The 25,491-nt window shown below is 43.1% G+C and overlaps 1 long non-coding RNA gene across 1 annotated transcript in view; it reads right to left on the reverse strand.

Annotated features, from left to right (window-relative positions):
* Nucleotides 1–12,821: 12,821 nt before the first annotated feature.
* Nucleotides 12,822–25,491, reverse strand: part of LOC122237620 — a 41,019-nt gene continuing 28,349 nt past the window's right edge. The window contains exon 7 of the long non-coding RNA XR_006216205.1: nt 12,822–14,709. This is a non-coding gene — a long non-coding RNA (uncharacterized LOC122237620). The remainder of the gene's footprint in view (nt 14,710–25,491) is intronic.

Genomic DNA, 25,491 nt, shown 5'->3' on the forward strand with positions numbered 1-25,491 from the left:
GAAGATCAATATCTAATGGGATTAAGAACCACCCAACCTGTGAGGATGGGGCCCTTACTCCTGTGTGTCCCTCCTTTCTGTGCTGGCCCTGACTGAAACCACCCTTTGCAAGTACAACATCAGAGGAGCACACAGGTGAAGGAGTGGACACAAGCCAAGTCTTGCAGGTGCTGCTAGTGGAAACGTTCACCATGAACAAGACCTGCCTGACAGGGGAATTTAAGACTTGGATAAGGCCATGGGGTCTGACTTCCTCTGGTCTGATGGCTACTTGTTTTCTATTGATTGTGTACCCATTTTGCTTTCTTTCTCAACCTCACAACCCTGCCAGGGACACCTGGGATCAGTGCTGGGGGATGCGTGAAGGGCCACTGGCTGGGCCCCTTCTTCCCTGCCAGTACTGTACTACTCACCGCTGGGACCTCTTCTGGCCCTATTTTGGTCTCTGTTCCTGTTCTGTGCAGGCCCGTCCTAGCTTTATGCTTTGTTTCATAATTGTTTAGAAATACAATTTAGAACTTGGAATTAATTACAACAAGGCTGTTCATAACCAGACATCTGATAGGGTTAATGGCAGCAGATGCAGGAGCATAGGTGTTCAGAGCTGAGGGTATTGTAAAGCTTAACTGTTGCATTTGTATAAGCTGATACTAGTTTAATGTGGTGCTGCTGGGAGAGGTGTTGTCTCTACAAGGTTCTAAATCTTTGTTTTCCCTTTTGAAAGGATATGTGGCAGGCACCGTTAGTTGCTCATACAGGAGTCGTTGCCCCCTCCTCCTGCCAACAGAACCCAGGTTTTTCTCAAGCACTGTGATAAGGTGTTTCCTGGACCCTCCCCGCCTCCAGGGGAAAAATCCTCAGCAAAGTCCATCAGAAAAATTGCATTTCTTCAGTCAGGACTGGCTAAGCATGGGCTTGTGGCCCTACTGGGGTGTAAGGGGACATTTACCGGGAGGTGTCTGAGACGTTTACCTCTGTCTTATAAAATGGACAGACACTTTTTCTCTTCTAACACCTGGAGCTGCCAGCTGGAGCTATTTTGTGACAGAGAGGGGAGCTTCTGGCTTGCTGAGAATGCAGAGCAGAAAGCTGGAAAGAACTTGGGGCTTGGTGAGCTCTTTGTGTGACATTATTGACAGTCCTGGAGCCACTGCATCTCTATCCTGAGACCCCTTCGCATGAGGGTGGTGAACACTTCCACCTGTGTCAGCTGCACTTGGCAGTGAAAAACATCTCAGATACGTATGGCTTCTGCCGTCTCACAAGATGAGTTTTGTGGCAAAACACTCAGGAGGACTTTCTGAAAGTTAAACACTCTATAAATTGAAGCCATTTATCTTTACCATACACACATTCCCAGGTATCAAATGGTGCAATTTCATGCCTTGTGACTGGTTAGCCGGGGAAAAATTGGGACATAGGAGGTCTTGCTAAGGTCTCTGGATTCACACCATATAGCTGACCAGCTGCTTTGCTCATGTGTGAGGCTGACTCTGCCTTCACTCGAGGCAGTATGTTGTAGGGATAGCTACCTTGCATTGGTTTTCCAGAAGACCTAGTTTTATCTCTGCAAATGGTTGGCTGTTTGACCCTGGGAAATTTAAATAACCTCTCTGAGCAACAGATGCCCCTTCTGGAACATGGGGATAATAGCCTGCATTCCTCTTATGGTGCTTGCCTGCATCAAATGACAGAGTGTATGTTTTCAACTATATGGCAGGAAGATGATGGTGATTGCTATGGATTGCGATTTTGTATCCCCACCAAATTCATATCTTGGAGCGCAACCCCTAATGTGGTGATATTAGGATGCGGGGCCTTTGGGAGGTGATTAGGTTGTGAGGGCTCCACCCTCAAGAATGGGCTTAGTGACCTTCTAAAAGAGACCCCAGTGAGCTCCTTGACCCCTGTACCATGTGAGGACACAGAGAAAGAACTGTGAGAAATAAACTTCTGTTGTTTATAAGTCCTCTAGTCTGCAGGATTTCTGTTATAGCAGCCCAAATGGAGTAAGACCATGATGAAGGTGATGATGATTGTGGTCGTGATGGTGACAAAGATGAGTTTGCTCCATCTGGCCATCAATAGAATTCTAAAAATAACAAACAGTGGTGAGGGTGGCAGGTGGGTGGAAGAAAGTCACTGAACATGTGGCGAATCTGTGAACCCTGAGGTGTGAACTTATGAGGGGGGAAGATGCCAATGCAGCTGAGAGGAGCATTCAGAGAGCCGTGGATGGCGCTGTCCTTAATGCAACACTGTTGTTCTCTTGGGTGGACCCAGTACCTCCTTCGTATGCTTTGCTCTGATGTATTCAGAAAGAGGCTCAGTTCAAGTGGATTTTTGCTTCCTAACCCAAATCTTGTCTGAGTGGCTGGAGGCATTCAATGCCAAGCCTCCCTTTCCCAAATCTGCCCATGGCAGCAGAGTACTGGACTCCAACAGGGCATTGTCTCTTTCTTATTCTGTGTGAACACCCAGACATGACAATTCTCCCCGTACACATGCACCTTTCTCCACAAAATGAATGATTCCCTTAAATTTTTATGAATTGAGTCATATTATCAATGTGATAAGAGAGCTTGTTAGCTACATGAATCCCATGGTGACCTCTTAGGTACAATAGCTAAGTGGGTGAGGAATAAATGTTGGAGTCTGGCCTAATCAGATCCTTCAGGGTAGAGCATGATATCTGTCCAAAATATTTCCCTCCATTTCTCCTTCATGATCCTTCCCTCACCAGTCCTGTATATATGTAGGAACATTAGTTCTTCATAATGCTGGGCATGATGCCCAGCCATAGTCCAACCTGGTGAACTCCTACTCAAACTTCAAAGCCCAATTGAATTGTTCCCTCCTTTCTGTAGCTTTCCTTGACTATACCATTATTAATGAATTGTTAGGTTTATCTAGATCCCCAGAAAGTTTTAAGCACATCTTTATTGCAGCACTTAGAGGTATTTGTTTACTCATCTGTCTCCCTCTGTTTGAATATGAGTTTCCTAAGGGCAGGGATCATGTCTTAAATATCTTATCACCTGCACTGGCATGATGCCCTGCATACATAAAAAGTAATCAATAAACATTTGTTGAATTAAATTGAATTTGTAAGTTAGATTTGCTTAAGGGAGAACACACCTGTATTCATTTCACAAAGGATTCTTGGCTATAGAAATGATTATGCCAAAGGATCTCTTTAAAGGGTAAGCCCCCTGGTGTATTTACAGCAGGATGCAATTTCAAATTCCACATCACTTTTTCTAGGAGCACATTTCCTGCTTAAAGAGGTATGGGCCAACATTCACATCTCAAGCCTACAATCAGCACCTCGCTCACATGCAGGCACAGCCTTCATAAGATTAATCATTTACAGATAGTTTTTTCTTCTACCCTCCAGCCTCTGAAGGGAACCCCTGGCCCCGCAAATGTGGTGGGTGGGGGCATCCAGGGCACACCCTGAGCTTTGGCGCCAGCCCACAGTGGGGGTGGCAGAAGGCCCATTCTCCCAAGGAGAAGCACATGTGCGGCCTCTGGTCTCTCAGCCCCCTTAGCAGCCCATTTCAATTCACCCCGAAATCGTCCATCTGTCATTACCCATTAAAGGCATTTGTAAGAAGCTGCAAAATATTGAGGCTGATGCTTTTTGGCACTAATATTGCTATTAATATTGATATCCCTTGTAATGCCAACATCATATTATAGTGCTTCTCATAGGCTCCTCAGACTTGTTCTCTTCTCCACTCTTCTGATCCTTAGCCTTGCCCTGCAGCTTGTTTTTAAGGATTTTTAGGAGTTATCGATAACACAATAAAAGAGAGCAAGAAATCAAACCTGGCCTTTACTCGTCTGTAAAATGGCATGTGTTGGAATCGTCCTTCTCTAAACTAAGCTGGAACATGACTTTCCTTTTTGACCAAGGCAAAGCCTGGTGGATCTTTAATCATTAATTTATGCCCTGGAATGTTACTGGGCTCTGCTTTTTTTGCTCAGGTACTATGAAAGGTGCTGGGACCCCAGAGATGAAGAGTCAGGGTCCTGCCTTTCTGAGGGGTGAGGTTGGGTGGGCCTCGGTGGTGAGAGAGGGGAGCTAAGGTGAGCTGTAAGGTGGCACAGAGGAGCTCCTCACCCGGTTTGATGCAGAAGGCTGAGCTCAGGAAAGACTTCTTGAAGTTACTGGCAGCAGAGACACACCCTGTTGTGGGCTGAACTGTGTGCTCCCCCAAACCTGGGTTCAAATTCCAGTGTCAGAATGTGACTGTATTTGGAGATAAAGTCTTTAAGGATGTGATTAAGGTAAAATGAGTTCACTAGGGTGGGCCCTGATTCATGTGGCTGGTGTCCTTGCAGGAAGAGGACATTAAGACAGAGACACAGAGGGGAGGCCATGTCAGGACCCAGGGAGGAGACAGCCATCGGCAAGCCAAGGAGAGAGGCCTCAGGAAAACCAATGCTGCAGAACCTTGACTTTGGACTTTAGCCTCCAGAACTGTGATCACAGACTCCCTGCTGTTGAAGTCCCCCATCTGTGGCACTTTGTTATGGCAGCCTGAGCTGACTAATACAGGCCTTAAGGTAGCTGTGTCCACTAGACAGTCCTTATCCCAGGGTTATTTGGGAGCCAGAACGTGCAGAAGGTGTCAGGAACCAGAGGGGTGGACGAAATCTCACAGGGAGAACATGTTAATGGAGAAGAGAATGAAGGAACTAGACTTCTCAGACTCCTTTTTCTCCACAAAATCTAGCACAGAGTCTGAAAACACAGTCCAGGCTATTCACGGAAGGCATGATTGATCTCTACATGCAGGCCTGTGCTAAGTGGATGATGCCATCACAGAGTGCTCTCCTCTGCTGGGCATAGAAAGACAATGGCAATTAAGTGTGGTCGCTCCAGTTGTTAGTGCCTCTATGTTTATAAAGTTCTTCCCTGTACCTTATTGCACGTACCCCACACTTTGTGTGCATGGAGTGTGTTATTTATCATCCACATGATATGGATTTATCGTGATATGGATGATCCATATCATCCAGTTTATGAAGGAGGAAACCTAAGTTCAGAGACGTCCCTTTGAGGACCCCTGCCTGCTCAGCTGGGAGGATTGCTTGTAGGAACACCTTCTTCCTGGAGATCAACAATGGGTCAGGCCCGCGTCCATCACATGACCATGGAGCAGGCTACTCCTGTCCAAATTCTGCCCCATCTGGCCTCCCCAAGCAGGGCACGCCCTGGCCTCCAGTGGAAACCTAGGCAGTTATTTTACTATGGTGGCATTTAGGATATAACTTGCTCCCTCATTTCGTAAAAGGTGGGATTTTCTTACAAAACCGTCCTTGTTCTAGAAAGCTCTCCTTTTCCCCAGTCACCCCAATTTTAGGGTCATCTATTCCTCAAACATTCTCTCTTTGAGCCTTCCCATCTGGGTCCCGGCCTTCTCTCCCACCATCCCCACCCTTACCTACCACCACCAAACCAGAACCCAGCGCCAAGCCCTGTGTCTTGTATGTGCTGCTCCTGCAGGCTCTGGTGAACACCAGCGGGTCTTACCTGGCTCAGCCTTTCTTATGTTAGAAGGGGTGAGGGGGCAGAAGCTGGAGGGAAGCCTCTGTGTCTTCAGCTTCAGCCCCGAGTCTCCACTGCAGAGCCACTGCCTGTGTCCTTCCTGGGATTCCTAAAGGCAGATGGAACTTGAAGATAAATCCTCTTGATAGACCCCGTGGTCTAGGCTATGTGAGGAATTCTCCCTCTAGACTAGGGGAAAACCAGCTAATGTGTCCCTACTCCTTGAAAAATAATAACTGCAACCTTGTTTTGCTAGAGGCACATTCTCCTTTCATCCTGATCCGGTTTCCATTACAAAATGTTCTCTTACGAACCCTGGGCCATCTGGGGTGAATGGCATCATGTGCAGAGTTTTTCTCTGATTTCCAGATTTCTCTCCTGATAGCAGGGGCAGAGATTTCAGTGCACACCCCCAGATATACTTTATCTAGAAATCTGTTACTATACTGGGGCATATACTATTCTGTATATACTATATGGAAACCAGGCTTTCCGTTTCCAATACCGATCATCCTTTCTTGCCCATGTATTTTGAAGGGATGTCTAGCATGCAGTATGAATATGGGTGAGTTTTGACTTGGTGGTAGCTTTTTACTTTATTTTTTTAAATTTAATTTTAGATTAAAATTAAAAAATTAAATTTAATTTTAAATTTTTAAAAATTTTAAATATTTTTTAATGTTTTATTTTTGAGACAGAGAGCACACAAGTGGGCGGAGGGCAGAGAGAGAGAGAGAGGGAGACAGAGAGTCAGAAGCAGGTTCCAGGCTCTGAGCTGTCAGCACAGAACCCGACATGAGGCTCAAACCCATGAAATGCGAGATCATGACCTGAGCTGAAACCGAGAGTCGGATGCTTAACTGACTGAGGCATGCAGGAGCCCCATGGTGGTAGATTTTAAAATCCTGGCATGCAGGGGGTACTTGTTTGTCAATCCACACTGCAGCACTTTTGTACGATGGTTGCCAGATGATGTTCTAAGTGGTGGCAGTATTAAGATAGACAAAATCCTTTCCTGGAAATTATATTGGGGATGAGAAACATGTAAGTTAGTAATTTCGATAAAAAACTCATAGTTTTGTCCTTTGAGAATACCACCTTCCTCAGTGAACCTCAGGATGAGCATTCTGGAGAGGCCCAGACATAGAAAAGTATAATCCCTTCATTTTAAAACTTCTAGGTCCTAGGTCCAGAGAAGGGAGGAAAGAAGGAAACTCACACCTGGCAAGCTGGTGTGGCTGGCACTGTGCTGGGCTCTTACTTGCACAGTAACCAGTGGGGAGTGGCTCTATGTGGGACAAAGCAGGGACCAGATTGCAGCCCCGGTGGGGCTTGGAGCAGACTGTGTTTTTCCCTGGGGCTTCTCCCTGCAGGGCCTCCAGTGGTCTCCTATAGCTGTAAGGTCCGGTGCAGTGTCTCAGGGGCCACTTACCTGGGAGCTCTACCCTTCTAATTCCTTCTCTGGGGAGCAGTGCTGCCAGGCAGCTCAGCTGGAATCCTTCAGGATGAATAGTTCACCTTTGTGTCTGCCTTCTCATATCCTGCATGTCCCGGAAGCAGGGCTGGAACTGCTCCTTCCATCAGGCAGATGGGGAAACAGGGATCTGACACAGGCTCTTGGTCAGTTAGGGTCAGAGCTTACAGCCGCCTTCTATTTTGGTTCTATTCCCAAGCTTGCTCTTTTGCAAAGGGTTTGTTTCCTAAGAACCCCTTGGTGTGGCCAGACTGAGCCCTGCTTCCCAGTACCCATTAGCCATGTGTGTCCCCAGCTCCATGGACAGGGTGGCTGCTCCTGTGTGGCAGGGGCAGTTGTGAGGAGCATGTGACAGTCAGCAGCTCCCAGGTCCACTCCCTCTGCCCTCTGGAGATGTGCCTGCATTTCCCCTCCAGCTAGCCCTCAGCTCTCTGCTTCCCCAGATCAAGGGCCTGAGGGCCAACACAGAAGACATTTTCCCTGCCGTCCAGTTGGTGCTGATGCTGAACAGGCAAGTGCGGGCTGGATGCTAGGGCCTCTCCCCTCTGCTGCTCCTCTCCTTGGGGAAGGCTTGCGCCCATGTGTCACAGTGGCTCCAGGCCTGTGTGTGTGGCTGGACTCTCTGCTTTGATCCCACATCAGACTCCGGCTTTATTATTTTTCCAGGCACCGTGATTATTCCCCTAATCATGCCAGGAAATGAAAAGCCACAGACGCTTTCTGTTCAGTGGCCCTGTAGATCTCTGTTGTATTATGAATGTGAAAGTTGATTGAACCTGGGAAACAATTTGAAGGCAGAGTTTCCAAAGCGATTTTGTAAGAGGAAGCCTCACCCAAGGTCGAGGGCAAATCAGGCCAGCTTTGAGTGTGAGGCCACGATGCAGGGGCTGCAGTGTGCTGTCCCTGTGGCCCCACCTCTGCCCCTGCGGGTCTAAGTGGCACAGAGTGCCCCAGCTGGGAGCCTCAGCTGCTCATCCAGCCCAGCCCTGGGAGGGGGGGCACAGGAGAGGAAGTACACTGATCTCTAAGACCAGCTCACATGTTGTGGCCTCTGCAGAGTTCGGGGCCCCCTGGCTCCGGCTCCGACCTGCCACCTCACCTGTCTGACAGTGCCTGATTGATTCTTCTTCACAGCGGTCTTCCTCTGTCATGGAGGGGTGGGGGGGGGGTGCTTTCTCTGTTCACCTGCATGTCCCCAGGGTGACATGGTCAGCTTTATAAGTGCAATGATAATGATGATGATAAGAATGTGTACATAACACTGACCATGTGCCCTGGGTGTTTTAAATATCACAATTCATTTAGTCTTCATAATAATCCCACAGGAACTTGGGTTTATTGCTCCCCAGTTTGTCACCTGCCCACCATTTCCTCACAGTCAGGTGATACCGTGACTCTATCTTATCAAGACCTAATTGCAGGGAAAACAAAGGAAGGGGAAGGTTCTTCCCCTCTGACCCTTAATCTGAAACAAAAATTTCTGCTTGAGAATTATTGCTTACCTCCCCTCTTTTCCTGTCTCTACCTGCTTGCCTTTTTCCCTCACTTTATGTCCCCAGCATATCCGCCTGACCCCCTGGATTGCCTCCGCACCATGTATTTGCTGGAGAGCCGGGAAGACTGGTCCCGCAAGCCCCACCACAGCCTGTGTGCACTGTTCCACACTTTTGCTGCTCCTTAGCTCTCACCATGAATGCCTTTAATTTCATCATTTACCTCCTGCCTTCCCTACTGAATGTCATGAATATTGTTTCCACTGATAGCCTGCTTATTTTTAAAGGTTTATTTGCTATTCAGTGGGCTTGGGCTGGAACAGCCCAGGTGTACAGAGAGAAAACAATTTATAAGATGAATATCATGAGGGCCATCCTTCCTCTCAGGCACAGTGGGGCTGGGGATACCAGGCAGAAAGGAAGGTGCACGGGTCCTTGAGGGCAAGGGGAGACAGGCTGGTTCACTCGGGCCCAGGTCTGCAAGGGCCCCCACACTACAGCAACTCCCACGTCCATGGCTTCTTGGTATACAGCAGGTACTCATCCAACAAACATGTACTGAGCATGAATTGTGGGGCACATGCCAGTTGGGTTTATATGCCAGCCGCTGTGCTGAGTGCCTGACAGGCAGTCACTCACTGAATCCTCATTGCAACCTGAATAGCTGGGTCATGACAGCATCATCCTCAGCATTTTACAGACGAGGAAATGGAGGCACAGGGAGGTAATTGCCCAAGCGTACAAAGCTATCAAATGGCAGAACCAAGACTCAAACTCAGCCACTGGAACTACATGTTGCCTGTCTGGGCTTCCCTGCTTCTTCCCTGTCCTACTATGGTCCTGGAAGAACTAACATGGCAAGGCATGTGTGGGTGGTACACATGGGGTGCAGCTGGTGTTCTGAAGGAAAAGGCTCTCCAAGGCTTGGGAGGGCAGAGAAACTTCTTGGGGAGAGTAGCACTGGATTTGGGTCTCCATGGAGGGATAGGATTCAAAGGGGTGAAGGAGACAGGACATTTTAGGCAGGAAGAATGGAAATGTCATGGATGTTGTTTGAGGTGGGAGACAGGGGGAGAGAGTTTATATGTGCTGACCCACGAGGAAGGGACAAGGGTGAAATCCATCCAATCTGTCTTCTGGAATTTTGTTGGCAGAAGATCTGAGATGTGCAGACTCTTATTTAGGGGATCTGAGCTGAGGTGGTGAGGAGGAGTCCTGGCCTGGCAGGGGCTAACAGGGTGAGTGACAGTGACCCCTCTCTAACCTCACCATAAACTTGCTACAATGTATTTTCTGCTCTTGTCTCTGCCTTTCCAAATGCAAGCCACCTGCCTGGTGCAGACTGCCATTTCCAGCTTTCTTCAGCTGTCATGGTATTAAGTGTAAAACAGTAACATATATATTTTATTTTATGTCATTTACAAACTGTAATGTTCAGCGGGAAAATAAATGGAGATTTCTGGGCAAAGAGGAGGCATCTGATATTCTGATTCACTTCACAACCTGCAGTTGCAGATATCTTTGGAGGAGGGAAGGCTGTGAGGGACAGGGGTGAAGGATGGGGGTACCCAGAAGGCAGAGGGTAGGCAGTGAAGCTTTAGTGTGGTGTTCATAGGATCCAGCCTTCCCAGATCAGAAGCACACCATCTGGTTGCAATAATGAACAGTGATGAGCAGTGGCAATGCTCCTGTTGGTGAGCCTGGGCCAAAATGCAGCATGCACTCTGCAGTGTGTGTGTGTGTGTGTGTGTGTGCGCACATGCACACGCATGCATGTGTGTGTGTGTGTGTGTGTGTGCATGCACATGTATGCTCTTTGGGGATGCCATGTATGCCTACTTCTGTGTTGCTTCCTGAGAGATTCGGACCTGCCTTCTCCAGCAGATACCAAGTAAAGCTCTCATTTTCTGAGCCTCATGTGGTAGCGATGACACCTTCCCCTGATAGGGAAGACAGAGAAGAGAGAGAAAGTAGAGGCAGGACATTTCACTTTATGTTGATATAATCCCAGAATGAGGGTATCCATCTCTCCCTTAAGCAGTTGCTTGTTTACCCTGGGTTCTGAGCTCTCCTGAGGCACCAGGAAGCACAACATCTACCTCTACCCAAACTTTGCCCCACCCCCAGGATCCCCCTCACAGGGCTGGACTCCTGACCTCAGCCCATCTGCTCCGCACAAATCTAGGGCCTTTGTGGGAGCTTCTGGAAGAGAAACCCTATATATCCTTCTGGAACTGAGCCAGTACAGAGGGTCTGTAATGACCAAATAGTCTCCCTGACAGAAAAGCCTGTGTGCAGATGGGCCCCAAACAAGGGAAGGTTAGGTCGGCAGATGATGAACAGGGTCCTGGTAACATCACTGGAACCCCTGGATGAGTCTGGGCATGAAGCTAGTCAATTCTCAGGCTTCTCAGGTGGGGAAGGTAATAGATTCTATTTTTCTCTTTTTTTTCATAGTTCATGTTACTTGCATATGCCCTAAATGACACATATGCATATGCATATGTGCTGACCACAGTTTGGTGAATTGAACAGCTGAGTTGGGGGAGAAGGTGGCATAAGACGAGGCCTGGAAGAGAGAACCAAGCCTGCTGACTGGAGGCTGCTCCTGGATGATTGTTCAGAAAGCTGCATATCTGCTGAGAAGGGGCAGAGAGGGCAGGGGATGGAGCATGGGATTGGCCCCTCCCTGTGCACACATCAATACTATTGATGAGTAGAGGAGGGGAGAGTGTAAAAACTGGCAAGAACCTTGGAGACTGTCCATCCCATTTTATGTCTGGGGAACTAGAGACCCAGGAAAAAAAGCATGGATTGTCCAAGACCACACAGTGTGTTAGTGATGAATTCTTTAATTTTTCCAGGGCATGGAGTTGTTAGGGTGTTGAGGTTGGGAAACTCACTATGTCGGTGCATTTCTTATAGAGCAGCAGACAGACCTGGAACTGGGGTTGGGCTCAGGGGTGCAGCATTTAAAGGAAGGACTCAGGGTCTTCAGGGTCCTACCCAGTCAGAACTGTGTGCCCTCCTTGGATTCACTTTTCTTTTTTTAATGTTTATTTATTTTTTGAGAGAGAGAGAACAGAAGAGGGGCAGAGAGAGAGGGGCTCAGAGGATCTGAAGCAGACTCTATGCTAACAGCAGAGAGCCAGATGTGGGGCTTGAATTTATGAACTGTAAGATCATGACCTGAGCTGAAGTCGAGCTGAGTGCTTAACCAACTGAGCCACCCAGGCACCCCTGGGATTCACTTTTAAAGCAAGCCACTGCCAGCTCTCCTTTTATCCCCTCACATTGCTGCCTGACTTTATGTGGAGCTCACTGCCTCCTCATGGCTTCTTGTTCTTCCCTCTGAATGAAGCAGAGCATTGGTGGCTGGATGTGAGGATGGCCCCGGTAGTGGGTCTGGAAGGAAACTGGCTGTAAGATGGTAGCCAGGCAACAACAGAGAGGCTCCGCTCAGGGTAGACTCCAACCCCCAGATGGCAAAAATGGGCATTCATGAAGATCAATCCATGGTCCTTCACTCAGAATCACTCTTGGGGGAAGGCAGTTTCTGCCCCCTGAGGTCTAAGTTAGTTGTCTCTGACCTTCTGAATGAAATGACGAAAGATACGAATACACACACACGCACATGCATCCACCCCCCATGTGTACATATGAACACACATGCACACACATGCAAGCATATACATATGTACATAGTGCATATACACAGACATGTAATGCATATACATACATACACACAGAATTACATGGACACACATGTACACACATGCACACACAGATACATACATACTTACACACAGACATAGACACATACATATATAAACACACATACATACATACATACATGTAGACATACACATACACATACATATAGAGTGTGGCTGCCTTTCTTTCTCCTCTCCCTCTGGAGTGAAAGTCTAGGTCCACTTCCTCCCATAGAAGGGAGTTGTGGACAGACCACATAGCCTACCATTGGGGTTCCCCAACCTTCAGTGGTGCCCCCACTTATTCGTGGTTTTGCTTTCTTCAGTTTCAGTTACCCACTGCCAACCGAGGTCCAGAAGCAAGTGATGTATGGTCAGAAAGTCAGTAGCAGCCTGGGCCAGGTCATAGCACCTGTATCCTACTGCTCTGTCTCCTCATGTGGGCGTTTTATCATTTCACATGATCACAAGAAGCATGTGTACAGTGTAATAGGATATTTTGGAAGAAGAAGCAACCACATTCACCTTTTATCACAGTGTATTGTTAAAAGTGTTCTATTTTAGTATTAGTTGTTAGTCTCTTATTGTACTAATTTAGAAATTAAACTTCATCACGTGTTATGTACATCTAGGAATAAACAGTATATATAGGGTGTGGGCCCATCATGATGTCAGGCATCTGCTGGGGTCTCAAGATATACCTCCCACAGATGAGGGGGACTATTGTGCTCAAGAGGTCAGTGATGCTGTTCCCCTCGGTGCTTCTGAGCCTCTGGCTCCTTGCTGGTCCGTTGGTGCTTCTGAGGTATTTGGGCCTCTGTCTTGCAAAGCGTGCATGAGTCCATCTGTCTGCAAGGTCCCAGGAAGTCCAGCTGCAGCCCTGCTCTGTTGTCACCACTGTACCTTGGGAACGTCATGTCCTTTTTCTGGTGCCAGAAGAGACAAATGCTGGCTCTTCTTTGTGCTCCTGCCCATCTTTAAAGTTCTCAGCTCTGAACCTGGCCTCTTCTCTTGCTACCGATTTGACTTTCATAGCTGGCTCCTCACAGCTCTTCTGGCCACCTCAGGGCTGGGGACGGAATGGCCTCCTGTGAGGCCTGAGGTGCGAGTAGCACAGCTGATAGTGCCCCACCATGAGAAGGGCCTTTAAGGGCCTGTGCAATGACCCGGGAACCTGAGGGCCCCACGGGTGAGTGGGGTAGGGTCGAGTGGAGGAGGGCAGAGAGTGTTCAAGTTAGTTGCATCTAATTCCAAATCCTGCAAAGATACAATTCAGATGATTTCAAATCGTCACATACAAACGTTGTTGGCTTCTGAACTTTTGCGACAAGAGGAGAGAGACAGAGAGAGAGAGAGAGTTGTGTGTACATGTTTTTAATCTCCTCACTCAAAAAGTTATTCACTCCTTCTAAAAGTAGAGGCCAAGCCGGTGATAAATTGCTGACTCCTTCAACATGAATATTGTTCAATTATTCACAGATGTGTTTGGCCTGACAAAAGCTTTTGCTTCAGCACATTTCTCCTGTTAACCGAAGGCATTCATGCTAATGTAGAATCAGCTATCATTAACACAGACTTTCAGCAGCTCTCAGCTACTCCAGTGTCTTCTTTCTTCACTCTATCATTTTCTCTTATGATTTAATTAGTGTGAGGCTGGAATCCTGGGCTCTGAATTTATCCAGGAAGCTGCACGGACAGAATTTTGACACCTGCTGAATTCTCCAAGCTGGGCTGTCTGCTCTATTCTTCACTCACTAAACTCAATGGTGGGATGTTGGCTTCACAGATCTCCCCACAGCAGCCTGTGGGGAGACTAGTTGGCTATGCCAGAATTCTGGATTCGGGACAGAGGTTTCTTACCGCAGGTGTGCCTCACCTCTTGCCCTCTGGATTAGATGGATCCAGAGGGCTCTTCTTCAGGCAGGGCAGCTTTACCACCCTCATCCTTTTGCCTTAGAGGTTGTCCGCATGATTTCCTCACATCCTAGGAGGACTAGGGGCCTCAGAGATCACCAAGGGCTATGGCTTTCAAGCCTTTAATTTTTAACAGTGTAATTGTTTCAAAGGAAATTTTGTGCAGATGCTAAACGTCCAAGAGAGAAGAGCAAAGCTACGCTAAAGGGAACAGAGGTGGTGCCACGTGCTCCCTCTTCTCCCCAGACCCAGAAGCCCCTCTCAGGAGCTCCAGGGCTCTGTAAGCCCCAGCCTGAAATCCATGACCGAGCAAAGCCCAGCTGAGAAAGGATGTGACTTGCTCAAGATGAGATGCTAGTCATTGGTGGAGCCGGACCAGGATGCAATTACTCTGAGGGCTCTGTCAGTATTCTTTTCACTCAGCTCCTTCCAAGACTCTTCCCAAATACCGCCTCCTTTATTAAGGCTCTCTCTGGCCACTTACAATTTGCTTTGTTCATTTTTCACTCAACAAGTATTTGCTGAGCTCCTCTGGTGTGTGAGGCATTGCTTCATGTTCTAGGGAAGAACAGGAGACAAAATATGAGAAAATCTTTGCTTTCATGAAGCTTATATTCTAGTGGGGAGAGAGAAGAAAATAAACACATGAATAATTAGATAAATGGGGGGGGGAGAATGCTATGGATGAGGTGGGGATTACGATTTGAAACAGGTGTTCTTTCACTGGAAGATGACATTTAAATGCTGACTTGAAGGGGGTGTGAGGAAAGAACATGTGAGCATACGATTGAAGATGGCCCAGGGAGAGGAAACAGTTCATACAATGGTACAGAGGTAAGACTATATCTAGAGAGTCATGTGAAGGGGCCAGTGTTTCTAAAATAAGAGATTCAAGGGGAGACCAGTAATAGGAAGCCAAAGAGGTAATAGGACCAAATCATATGACCTCACAGGTCATCATAAGGACCATTGTAATGGTTTGAACATGAGCTGATTTGGATTTTGAAGGGATTACACCTGCTGCAGTTTTGCAGAAAGACATAGGAGTGCACAAGTGGAAGCAGAAGCAGGGAGAGTGTGCTATGGCAGTAATCTAGGTGAGACATGATGAGAGCTTACACCTGTGTGCTGCTGAGTGTTCACATTCTGAATGTTTTTGAGGGTAAAGCCAACAAAATTTGCTGAAGGATTAGTTGTGAGGTATGACAATAAAAGAGTTGTCAAGGTTGCTTATGCAGTTTTTAGCCTGAGCAAACAAGGATGTCATTGACCAAGGTGGAGAATACTGAAAGAAACTGGATGGAGGGATATTAGAAACTCCGTTTTGGAGAAGTTACTTTTAGGTATCCGTCAGATGTCCAAGCAATGAAGTAATGTGATAATTCTGTCCACTCGTGATATTTACAACCTCTTGTCCCCCAAAACACTATCGTAATTTTCTTTTTCTTTTCTTTTTTTTTTAACGTTTACTTATTTTTGAGAGAGAGAAAGAGAGACAGAGTGCGAGTGAGGGAGGGCAGAGAGAAAGGGAGACAAAGAATCCTAAGCAGGCTCCAGGCTCTGAGTTGTCAGCACAAAGCCCAACGCAAGGGTCAAAGTCATGAACTGTAAGATCATGACCTGAGCTGAAGTTGGATGCTTAACTGACTGAGACACCCAGACACCCCTATCGTAATTTTCAAAAGCAACTTGATCATATTCTGTGTGGGATTACAATTAATTTTGCATGTATCTGAATGTTGTTGGGACAATACAAGCATCCTGGTGCCGAGGACATTATTCATCCTGGAGTCCTCCACTGCTTTAGTATAGTGCTGGGCAGATGGCCTGTGTAATACATGCTTGTTGTCATAAATTCAACCAACATTGTAGAAGAGTTACAGAATTAGAAGAGCAGTATGACATAGCCTAGCATCTTCCAAATTGTTTTCTGCAGCACATTAATCCCTTGGGATGTTCAATTAGAAAACCAACTCCATAGTCAAGTTTAGGAAACTCTGTATTCTACACCCTTGTCTTTGAGCATCACAGAGCAGAATTGTATAATAAAAGGGATTAAAAAATCCTCCAAAAAATCCTCTGAAATGTATCTAACACTGTTAACCTCAGTGTCTCTAGTTACATCTGGCTACTGTCTGTTTTCCTTAGGTAGCCCTTACAGTATCTTCTGGAACTAGTGTTGTACAGAACACACCATAGGATATGTTGGGAGACAAAAAAAATAAATGCTGAAATTAGGAATCTGAAGACCCAGGTCTGAGCTCTCACAGTGTGAGCTTAGACAAACATCATTACCTGTCTGGGCTCTGTTTCTTCATCTGATGGAATCAGACTAGTTAATTCTATGGCTTAAATGTGTAACATGCAAATTTTATTCATTTCTTTCGCTTTTATTTCTTCTAGGGGTAGCGATGGGTTTTAGCAACTTAGTAAAGACCTCTGTTGTTTATATTTAGCATCTAACTGATCTCTTCTTGCTACTTTCCCCAGTCTTCTCTTAGTTTCCCTAGGAGAAACTCATGATACCCCTTAGCTATCTGGCCTCCCACTCCCAACACTAACATATGCCTCTGTCCTTAATCTCCAACCTTTGTTTGCTCTCTAGGCACTCACCACATTAGCCTCCAGAGCTCTCCTGCCTTCTCCTTACCTGCCCTAACCTAAATATTGTGTGGAGGTCTGGCTAGTGAGAGCTAGCTAATGTCTGCTAGGTGAACAGGTATCAACAGCTCAGACATTGCTCCTCCCAGGAAACCCCAATTTATGTAGGCCTTCTGGAGAGTAGTGCCTGGATCTAAAGAGGAATGTCTCTGATGGTAAGACCTTCAAGACTGCGGGACAACGTGAGTGCATGTGGGTCCTATGATTCTCCATAGCACACTAAAAAGGATATTACCTTTTTTTTCTATGTGTAGGAACCTTGTTGGTATGTTAAGAGACCTGGCAAATGAAGTCTGTGGAGGGCAAGAATGGAGAAAATATGTTCGGAAGAACTCCCATTAGTGTAGCTTACCTAAATATGCTGGATTTAAAAAGTGTCTTTCAAATGCATGAATGAGCTGGTAGGAAAGTAAGGGAATTCCTCAGAGAGCACGTGTAAGAAAGTCTGAATTAATCTAAACTCTGGAGCAGGCATGTGTCCTTTTAGATTAAACATGTAGGAAATAAGAGAAAGGGGGCTGGGGTCTAAACAAAGTGGGAATACCCATACATAAAGCTGGGGTCCCTCGATGGGTGATCTAAAAAATTACCCACCCCACAAAGGGAGATGATGAGAAAATATGCCTTCAGCTCTGGGTGTTACAGAATAAAAGAACATATTTACCCTGAGAACTCTTATCCACAAACCCTCCCTCATGTGGGCTTGGTGTCTGAATTTATATTACATGTGACCTAAAAAAGTGTATTCTGAAAATTTAGTTCTAAGTAGTCCCAGGTTAGTAATGCCCCCAGGCATTTGGAAGAAACAAATATAAACAGTCTCTGGAGAAAAACTCTAAATGCAGGACTGGAGAATTCTTTCAGATAAAGATCTTAGGAACATGAACTCACAATGAGAAATCAATAAACACATGGGTTCACAAACCACCATTAGCAAGAGTCAGCAGAAACAACCAACTACAAAATTAGAACCACAAAGACTGCAGATATTGAAATTGGCAGATAGAGAATTTAAAGCCAGAATGTTTAATACTTCCTTGGAAATAAATAAAAGTATGTTAAAAAAACAAATCATGAGATTGTAAAAATAGGTCAGACAGACCTATTTAAATAGGCAGTTTTAAAAATTTAAAAAGACAGTTTAAAAAGAAGTCAGGCAGATATTCTAAAAATGAAAAACCTTTATAAATAAAGTTAAAATGTAGTGGGTAGTCAAAGAGAAGGTTAGTGAACAGAAAGGTAGATCTTTGAGAGAGTTTGAGAGTCATGGATGACACAGTGAGAAGATCCAGTGTTTCTATTATTGGAATTTTAAAAAAGAGACAAAAGACAGAAGAAGGGAGAGGCTGCATTATATATGTGCTAAATAATGACTGAGAAGTTTGCAAATTTGATAAGAGACACCCAGGCTTAAGTTCCTTAAGTCCACATCCAGGTACACCACTTGAAACTGCAGGACACCAAGAAAAAGAGATCATAACAACAGCCAGGAACAAAGGACAAATTACTGCAAAGGAATGAAAATTAGGCTGACAGATAACTTCTCTGTGCTAGCAATCAAATGCAGAAACTAGGGGAAGGAACTCTTAAATTTTGGAAAGAACATGAGTGTCAACACAGAAGGCTACATCTAACAAAACTTCTTTTATGAATGAGGAGAAGGAGAATGAAAAGAAATTTTCAGACAACGAAAACCTGGGCATGTTTATTGACAATGGGTTTTACTAAGGGAATTTCTGAGAGTTCTTAGGAAGAAGAAAAAAGATTTCAAAGGGAGGGCTTAAAATATTACAAGAATTGGTGAACACAGGAAATAATATGTGGGTAAATCTAAATGAACATTGACTGTATAAAACAATATTAACTATGCCTAATCTGTGGAATAAAAAAAATCAGTAAAAATCCTGAACAATTACATATAAGTCAGGATTGAAGTAATTGAAAGCCTAAGATCCTTGTTTTCTTGAGAGAATTAGTAAAGATAATACTTTATGTAGTAGACACTGCAGTTATAGTTCATAGTCATCAGTGACTTCAAACTCATGCTAACAGTATCCCACCTCTGATGCACCATGTTCCTTTTCTCTCTGTGCTGTGAGGACTTCTCCAAAGCCATGGGTGACCAGCAGGCCCATGTGCAAGAGAAGTACAGGGGTTTGGGTGAATTATTACCCCTGGGGCAACCCCAAACCAATGAATAATGGAAGGTTATAGATAGCTACCCACATTTCCCATCATGCAGGTGGATAATTATAGAATTCATTTCTCATGCTCCTCAGAAAACCTGGTAGAATCAATCCCCCATTTGCCATGGCAATGACCTTGATAAAGACACTGATAGGGGCTTTCTTTCTTCCCAATCTCCCCATTCTCTTATTCCTGCTTCCTTAGGTTGCCTGCAAAATATGCTATCTGCCTCCAAGGACTTGTCTTAGATTCTGTGAATCTAGGAGCTTAAACTAAAACAATTAACTTTTCACTTTAATTTAATATCTAATTTAATTTAATTTAATTTGTTAAACTTAATTTAACAAATTTAACAACTATTAAAAGAATAAAAATAGAGTGAATAACTCCTAAAACCAATATAAGGGAAAATGGAATGGAAGTGAAACTCAGCTAATCTAAAAGAAGGAAGAAATATATTTTTTAAGTTTAAAATAAGATGGTAATAATGAACCCAAATGTATGAGAAATCACAATCAATGTAAATGGGCTAAATGCTCCAGTTAAAAGATAAAGATCACCAACTGCATTTAAAAGCACAGCACAGAGAGAAGAAAAAGAGAGAGACAAGCCAAGAAACAGACTCTTAACTATAGAGAGCAAACTGTTACCAGAAGAGAGATGGGTGGGGTGGGGGGGGATGGATGAAACAGGTGACAGGGATTAAGGTTGTGATGAGCACTGGGTGTTGTAATGAAGTGTTGAATCACTAAATCATACACCTCAAACTAATATTACTGTATGTTAACTGATTGGAATTTAAAAACTTAAAAAACCCCACAAAACCCAAAACAAAACAAAAACAATAGCATAGCAAAACAAAGCAAAGTCCAGATATATGCTACTTATAAGATGCGTACAAAAATCCAAAGATCTAGAAAGGCTGAAATCAAAGGATGGGGAAAAAGTCATACACCAGGCAAATGCTAAAGGAAAGTTAGGATTTTATATATATATATATATATATATATATATATATATATATATATATACTTTGGAATCAGAAAATGCAATTAAAAATGCTATTCATGGTTGGAAAACAAAGTATAATATACACAGGGATAATAAAAGCATATACACACATATCTATATCTGTATCTATGTCTATGTCTACATCTATGTCTACATCTACATCTGTATCTATATCTGTATCTATATCAGATATAATAGCCTTTAAGGACAAAAAATTTTTAGACATTAAAAAAACCTTCACTATCCATTGATAAAAGCTTCAATTTACTATTCTATATCTGAATATATCTAATAGTGTAACTTCAGAATATATACAACAAAAATTGATCCAGCTATAAGGACAAATTGACAAATTCACCATCTAAGTGGGAGATTTTAACATCCTGTTTTCAGAGACTGATAGGTCAAACAGATGAAAATCAATAATAACAGAGACAATCTGAACAACACATTTAATAAGCATGATTTAAAGGATATATGTAGAACACTGCACCAATAAATGGAGAATACACATTCCTTCCAAACACACAGAGAACTATTTATAAAAATGATCAAGTACTAGGTTGAACACATTTCAAAGAATCTACATCTAATAGATAGACAACAATGAAATTACATTAAAATAAAAAAAGAAAATATATCAGAAATTAAAGAAATTCTATAATGAATGTATAGTGGAAAAACAACAGTGAAAATATTATAAATCAAAGCTTGTGGGATGCAGCTTAATTTGTCCCTACAGATGAAATAATGGCTCCAAATACTTCAAATATTATAAAGAAAGAGAACTGGGGGTACCTGGGTGGCTCACTCGGTTAAGCGTCTGACTCTGATTTCAGCTCAGGTCATGATCTCACAGTTTGTGAAATCTAGCCCCAAGTCAGGCTCTGTGCTGACAGGGTGGATCCTGCTTGGGATTCCCTTCTGTCTGTCTGTTTGTCTGTCTCTTTCCCTCCTCAGCTTGTGCATGTGTGCATGCATGATCTCTCTCTCTCTCTCTCTCTCTCTCTCTCTCTCTCTCTTTCTCTCTCTCTCTCAAAATAAATAAACATTAAAAAAAAAAGAAAGAGAAGCTGAAAATTAGCAGCTATACATCCAACCTTAAAAGGTAGAAAATAATAGTAGAAAAAACCCAAAGAAGGAAGTAAGGAAATAGTAAAGGAAAAGTCAGAAATTAAGGAAATGGAAAAGATTCAATAGAAAGGAGCAAAAGGGGTAGACATTTTTTTCTTTGACTATCCTAATAAAATTGACACACCTCTGCAAGACTGATCATGTATGACAGTAAAAAGAAACAAATAAACAGCATTAGGAATGAAAAAGAGCATAACTCTGGATTGAGGCAACAGAGATTAAAATATTTATGCTAATAATTTCAAAACTCATAGAAATTGCATAAATTCTGCAGAAAATTTTAAAAAATACTAAAATTGACTCAAGAAGAAATGATTCTATAGCCATGAAGGGCATTAATTCAACATTTAGAAACATTTCTTCAAAGAAGGCACCAGTCACAGACAGTTGTATAAGTAAGGTAAGCTGTACAAAGCTTTCAAGGAACAAGTAATTCTAACCCTACATAATGTTTTAGAGAGTCAAAAAGAGTCCAGGATAGCCTCAATATGAAATCCCGACAGACCAGTATAAGAAAGGAAAGTTATAGGACAATTTAAATCATGGCTTTTTCTGCAAACATCCTAAACAAAATACTAGAAAAGTGAATCTAAGACCAAAAATAACACCTCATGACCAAGTTTATACTGGTCCAGGAATACAAGGCTAGTTTGACATTAAAAAAATATGTAGATTTAATTTACCATGGTAGCAAACTGAAGCATCTGATAAAAATAACCACTCATGGTAAAAGTCTTAGCAAACTCAGAATAGAAGGAACATTCCTTAGCCAGATACACTATATCAACCTGAAGTTTATAGCCAACATTATATTCAGTGGCTAAATATTTTTGTTGTTGTTCTTGAGGACATACTTTCCCTCTGCTGTGTGCAGGGCCCAGAGTTATTTGGGGTGTGTCCACCAGGATTGTTGGTTGAAAAGAGCAGAAGATTGGCCCCGGTGGCCAATAGGTGGTCAGATGACCAGGCTGAGAAATCAAGAACCAGGGGAGAACAGAAGGGCTAGTCAGGCTTGATCTTTCTCATTCCCTCCCTCCTTCCTTCCACCCTCCCTCTCTCCCTCCCTCCCTCCCTCCCCTCCTTCCTTCCTTCCTTCCTCCCTCCCTCCCTCCCTCCCTCCCTCCCTCCTTCCCTCCCTTCTTTCTTTCCTCCTTTCCTTCCTTCCTTCCTTCCTTCCTTCCTTCCTTCCTCCCTCCTTCCCTCCCTTCCTCTTTAGTAGCTAAATATTAAAAGCGTTCCCTTTAAAGTTAGAAACAATAAAGGATTCTTGCCACTACTACTGCCACAATATACTTCCACAATATACTGGAAGCCCTAGCCAATGTAATGAATCAAGAAAAAAATGCATAAGGACTAGAAAAAAAGAGGCAGTATTATTAGCAGATAAAATGACAAAAATCTCAAAATAATCTACAAAAATGATTAGAATTAATAAGGGAATTTAGCAGATTGTCAGGTTTTGATTAATATCAACATCAATTGTATCTGTATACTATGGAAAGAATCATACAATGCAATTAAAAATGCTATTCATGGTAGGAAAACAAAATATAATGTACTCAGGGATAATAAAAGCAGAGGCATATAGTATTTATCATGGACCATGCACTATTCTACACATTCCTTTTATATTAACCTATGTAATCCTTATAACAACACTATGATGTAGGTGTTATAAATTACTCTCATTTTACAGCTGTGGAAACTGATAACCAAAGAGAGTATGTAAGTTGTCCATATTGTGTGGTTAGTAAACTTCAGAGTAGGAATTCATTTTTTTTTTTAATGAAACATCTGTTTTCAGAATATGTGCTCTTAACTACTATCCTACAATTTCCTTTTTGGAGAGAATTGCAAAACTTAATTGAAAGACATCAAAAAAGACTTAAATAAAAAGAAAGGCATACCATACTTATGGATAAAATAACAATATTATATAGATACCAATTATTCCAAAATTGATCTATATATTCAATGAAATTCCAATCAAAATCCTAATAGGATTTTCATGGAACTTGATCAGTTCATTATAAAATTTATATGGATGCACAAAGGGTCAAGAAGAGTCAGTGCATTCCCAAAAAGTAAGAACGAGGGAGGAGAAGGATATTTGCCTTATCAGATAACAACATAAAAGGTTAATACTATAAAAATACTATAAAAATAAAAAATGTGCTTTTGGCATAGGGAAAGGCATAATAAAAAAATCTTGTAAATTCATCCATGCATGTGTGGAGAGTGATAGGTGACAGAGGGAATCAGACAGGGGAAAAGATGGGCTCTTCAATATGTGGTACTGTTTATCTAGATGGAAAACAATGAAAATGGATTCTTACTTCACACTATACACAAAAATTAATTCCAGATGGATTAAGGTCTTAAATGTCAAAGGCAAAACTTGAAGACTTTTAGAAGGAAATATGAAAAAATATCTTTATGATCTTAAGGTGGTATTTGTTAAAAACAGCACAAAAAACCCCTAATGATGAATAAAAAGATGGCAAAGGCAGGGTACATTGAAATTAATAACTTCTAATTATGGAAAGCAACAGAGACAAGAAAGGAAAGCAACAAAGTGAGACAGGAGATTGGCAGTATGCATAACTGACATTGGTTCAGGGTCCAGAACATAATAAAGAACTGTAAATACATAAGAAAAAGACTAACAGCTCAAAGGAAAGTGGAACAAAAGATCTGAGCAGAAATTTCACCATAGAGTGTGACTATCCAATAAGCATATAAAAAGATGCTCAACCTCTATAGGAATCAAGGAATACACATTAAAATCATATTGTGATATAATTTCTTACCATCGAAATAAACAACAATCAGAATGTCTGAAAATCCCGACTTTCCTACACTGCTGGTGGGAGTATAAATGGCTACAATCACTTTGGGAAACAACTTGTCATTACCTAGTAAGGTGAAAATACGAATAGCCAGCAATTCCACTCATACATATATTATCTAGAGAAATTCTTACAAATGTGCATTAGGACAAAGGTACAAGAATGTTAACAGCAGCATTGTTCTTAATTTTACAAAACTGGAAACTACCCAAATGTGCATCGACAGCAAGATGAATAAATAAATTTTGATATGCTCATAAAAGGAATACTATACAGTGATGGGAATGAGTGAATTACAGCTCAGTGTTCCCTATGCAAGAATCTCAAAATGATAATATTGAGCCCAAGAAACATTTACAGAAGAATAAATAGGGTATAATTCTACTTATATAGAGTGAAATAAGGAAAAACTAAACATTATTTTGTTCAGGAATTACAGATGTATCCAGTAAAACTATAAAGCAAGGCAAGGTAATGGTGAACATAATTCAAAGCAGTAGTTTCTACTGGGAAGGAGGTAGGAGACTGTGAATTGAGGAAAGGCATACAAGAGGGTCTCCATGTTACCAGTTACACTCTGTCTCTTAATCTGGGTAATGACTAAAGGTGGTTGTATTTTGTTATTTTATTATTTTTATACTTTACACTTTACCTATACTTTGTAAATGATACATTTCCCAATTTAAAGAGAGGAAAAGTGTCCATAGAGAGACTTTCTATTTCAATTTTTTTCATGTTTATTTATTTATTTTGAGAGATACAGTGCATGTGAAGAGGAGAAAGGCAGAGACAGAGGGAGAGACAGAGAATCCCAAGCAGGCACCACACTACCAGCACAGAGCCTGATGTGGAACTTGAACTCACCAACCGTGAGATCATGACCTGAGCCCAAACCAAGAGCTGGACACTTAACCAATTGTGCCACCCAGGTGCCCCGATTTCTATTTCAGATCGTGAATTATTGTCATTTACCTTCTGCAAGCTCCTGGGAACATCACAAAAAGGAAAATATGAAAAAAACCTCGACCATGTTTAACAAAGTAGGAAACTTCCCAATGCCTCACAAAGTATGAACTGTCAGGGTCAAAAAATGGACACTGGACTGAGCAGAGGAAGTATGTTGAAAGCTGATGCTAGCCACCTTGGACTATGAGTGGGGTGCAGACTTCCCCAAAGACCAGTGTCTTCAGTCTGAAAGACAATGAGCCTTTGGTTAGAACAATGATACCCCAGGTTGTGACCTGGCCCTAGGACATGGGGGAGCATCCCTGAAGAGTGGGTGGCATTACTCTGCAGAAAGGCAAGGCAAGTGCAGCAGAAGGAGAAGGAGATGCCAGGTTATTTCCATGACCAACTTATTGATGACCTGACTGTCCCAGCTGACTGCTTAAAACACAGCAAGCTGAAAGGGAAAGGAGGCAGCACAGAAAGCCCAGATTCCTATTACTGGGACAGTGTTTCCATTCTGCAGCTGCTAGGACTGTTGAGTGCTATGGTC

This window comes from Panthera tigris, chromosome B1 (genome assembly GCF_018350195.1).
Source record: "Panthera tigris isolate Pti1 chromosome B1, P.tigris_Pti1_mat1.1, whole genome shotgun sequence".
Taxonomy (NCBI): domain Eukaryota; kingdom Metazoa; phylum Chordata; class Mammalia; order Carnivora; family Felidae; genus Panthera; species Panthera tigris.